This window comes from Bos grunniens, chromosome 23 (assembly GCF_055505025.1).
Source record: "Bos grunniens cultivar Pamir isolate PY7600 chromosome 23, Bosgru_T2T1.0, whole genome shotgun sequence".
In the NCBI taxonomy this organism is placed as follows: domain Eukaryota; kingdom Metazoa; phylum Chordata; class Mammalia; order Artiodactyla; family Bovidae; genus Bos; species Bos grunniens.
The window spans coordinates 15,979,331-15,982,785 of NC_141187.1; the positions used below are offsets into that span (position 1 = coordinate 15,979,331).

General features: G+C 49.6%; 1 long non-coding RNA gene across 1 annotated transcript; it reads right to left on the minus strand.

Annotated features, from left to right (window-relative positions):
- Positions 1-616: 616 nt before the first annotated feature.
- LOC147346761 (uncharacterized) lies at positions 617-3,027 on the minus strand. Its single transcript, XR_015152714.1, has 3 exons — positions 2,300-3,027; positions 901-993; positions 617-753 (listed from the first exon to the last, which is right to left on the minus strand). It is a non-coding gene; the product is annotated as an uncharacterized LOC147346761 (long non-coding RNA).
- Between the last annotated feature and the right edge of the window lie 428 nt (positions 3,028-3,455).

A 3,455-nucleotide genomic window follows, 5' to 3' on the forward strand; every position in this document is an offset into this window, starting at 1 on the left:
AAGATTATGCTTGTGCAAAATAAAGGAGGAGCCTGGTGGGCTGCCATCTATGCGGTCGCACAGAGTCGGACACGACTGAAGCGACTTAGCAGCAGCAACAGCTAAAAATTAGTGCAACTCAGGGGCTAGGTGATTTCTTTGCTTCTTTCCAAGTCTAACAGTCTCAGCTTCTAAAATCTGAACGGGACCCTGGTTCAGTGGTCTCTCTCTGTTCCCAGAACCATGGGACCCTGAATATACTACTTGTCATTGTTGTTTAGTTGCTAAGTCGTGTCCTACTCTTTTGAGACACTATGGACTGTAGCCCACCAGGCTCCTCTGTCCACAGAGTTTCCCAGGCAAGAACACTGGAGTGGGTTGCCATTTGCTTCTCCAGGGGATCTTCCCAACCCAGGGATCGAACTCACATCTCGTGCAGTGCAGGTGGATGCTTTACCACTGAGCCACGTGGAGAGCCCATATTACAAGTTACTTCTCAGCAACGTTTCTCTGAAGTCTGTGTAGATGATTCTAAGATGATTCTGCATTCCCCTTCACCACACACGTGTCCCAGAGACATTGGCTGAGGTGGTACAGATACTAGAGGGAGAACTAGGGGAGATTCCAAAGAGCCTCTCCTTGGGAATGATCGCAGTCTGGGAAATCTGTAACACGTGCTGCCAGAGCCACATCCAGGAATAACCTGAACTAGTGAATGATGAGGGCTTGCAGAGCAGAGGCAAACAATGCAGGTGGGTAATCAAGGAAGGCTTCCTGGAAGAAAGGGGCAGGGAAGGACCAGAATCCACCAAACTGAATGAGTTAAGAGTGTGACAGGAGCATGTGCAAAGGCTGCCCTGCTCCATCAGCTCCTCAGAGCCTGGACAAGATGAGAGCCAAGGCGAGGCAGGCCTGATATACCTGAAATAGGTTGATTTTTCCCATCCTCAGAGGAGCTGCGTCCAAACTCTTCTGAGGTCGGAGGCAGGTCCCAGTCTGTGTGTTGCTTCTTCTCTGTATGAACATGAAGGGAAAATATGTTCAAACCAGGTTCAGTCTGTCAGACTAGTTCCCCTTACTTAATGAGCCCCGAGAGACAAGCAAGCTTTGATGAAGGTAAGGAGAGAAGGAAAGGGCATAGAGACACGGCCAGGAAAGGGCAAAAAGAGGGAGGCCAGGCTCAGACAGCGAAGGCTGAGGCTAAAGCTTGGCCCCCACCCCTCCCACCCATCGCTCATTCTCCGCTGCCCACAGCCAAATGTTCAGCAAGAGAGGACAAGAACGTGACTATGGAGAGCCAAGGTGGGCATCTCCTGTTGCCCCTCTCTTTCTCACCCCTGCCTCCCCGTCTGCACCCCAAGAGACTGCTCTATGGGGAACTCCTCAAGGGGCCCCCTGCTCCTGGGCTTCCAGTGGGCTTTGGTCAATGAATAACACCAGCGAGAGTTCAGGGTTGGGAGACTGGGGTGCTCATCTCTTGGGCCCCACCGGGTGGGGTCACAGCACCTGTCAGGCAGTGGTCCTCCACACAACTCACTCTGCCTCTGGGTCCTGGTGATTCTGACCTCCTGCTGCCCCTTCAGATCTAGGAGTGGGGATAACCCCGGATACTAGCCCACTCTGGTTTCTCTGAATCCTGTCCTTACCTCTAAATGGACCATTTGTTAAACTCTCTTGAAAGTACCCAATTTGAATGTGACCTCTTTTTCCTGCCTGGACCCTCGATATGATGTGAGTCTCTGCTTCAACCCGAGGCTCCCTGGTCTTGGGGCGCTTAATCCACTCACTCTCATCCTGGCTCCATTCCCAAGCCCCAGCCCTGCTCCATCTCTCCGAAGCATTATTTCCAACATTCAGACTCTGCTCTTCGGGTTTGTACCTGGTAGCTCACTTCTTTGTCAGCCTGTCCCTCTCATTACAGACTCAGACACAATCTGGTCACATTGAAGAATGAGTACAATACTAGGCTAGCGCTTAACTCCTGAAAATGCAGCTTTTCTCCTGAATTTCCTGGGTGTAGGCTTTGTTGAGCTGAACCAGGTTGATCTAGAAATTAAATAAGGATTAAGAAGTTGGAAGGCGCCTGCTAATCCAGCAATCAGACAAACCTATGCAAAATCATCTTGCTTCCTTTCCTAAAATATGAATTTGGAAAAAAATCAAACAATTGGCTCTTTTGTTAATTAGAAGACCAGCAAAAGGTGGACCAGTTGGGTAAGCATGTCCGGGGGGAGGGAAGAGAACTGAGAGAGAAGGCCCCCAGAGATCCACGTTAATGGGAGACCCATGCGTCTGGAGGTCTGCAAGGGTGCCTTCTCACCTTCACATCTGGCCTGGATCCGTCATCCTCTCTGGCAGTCTGGATTTCAACCTGTCTCCAAAGCTGATCTCTTTAGTTGGTGTCCCCATGATTAGAGGGGCTTCCCTGGTGGCTCAGATGGTAAAGAATCTGCGTGCAATGCAGGAGACGCGGGTTTGATCCCTGGGTTGGGAAGATCCCCTGGAGAAAGGAGTGGCTCCCCACTCCAGTATGCTTGCCTGGAGAATTCCATGGACAGAGGAGCTGGCAGGCTACAGTCCATGGGGTCACAAAGAGTCAGACACAACTGAATGACTAACGCTGTGCATGTTCCATGGAGTCAACACCCAATTTTATTTTCTTCTCCCAAATTTACTTCCCAGGAAGACTACACATGAGATACAAGATAGCATGGGAGGATCTACCCTAAAGTCCTGGGATCAATTTAGCTCTGCCACCCAATGCCTGTGTGATCTCAGGTAAGCTGCCCTACCTGTCCCAAACCTCAGCTTTCTCATCTGTGAAATGAGTCTTAGATCATTGGGCTCTTGTGAAGATAAGGAAAATGCCCTAAATATCTGGCATGTGGTAGCTTAAAAATTTCTTTACCTCCCATCCTCCTTCAAAGATAAAACCATTCTTGGGGCTTCTCCCCATTTAGATTATTGCAACAGCGTCTGCATTAAGGATCCATTTCCCTTGAGTCCTACCGCCTCCCTTCTGCCATTTTCTGGCAGCAAATCCCTCTGTCCTTCAACACTGCCTTTAGGGGGTTGCTCTTTCCAGACTCCATCTGCTTTTTGTGAGGTTGTTAACCCTAGGAGTCCCTCCAGTGTGTCTCCAAGTCACAAAAATTAGACCCCCCATGCATACAAGTCACCCAATCAGAACCTTCCTTGAATTTTCTCTTTTTTTCTGGTAGTAAATGTAAAGATAAGACCAAAGTAGCTGTCAATCATGTCCCCTGTGGGTGAAAGCCCTGAGGACAGAATGAGAAGGGGAGTCTTAGGAGCTTAGTCACCAAGGTTCCCAGAGCCTTCTCAGTTCTGAGTCCCTTTATCATCTGATTACACATGCATGCACCTGTACACTCAGCTGTGTCCAACTCTTTGCAACCCCATGGACTGTAGCCCTCCAGGATCCTCTGTCCATGGGCTTCTCCAGGTAAGAATACTGG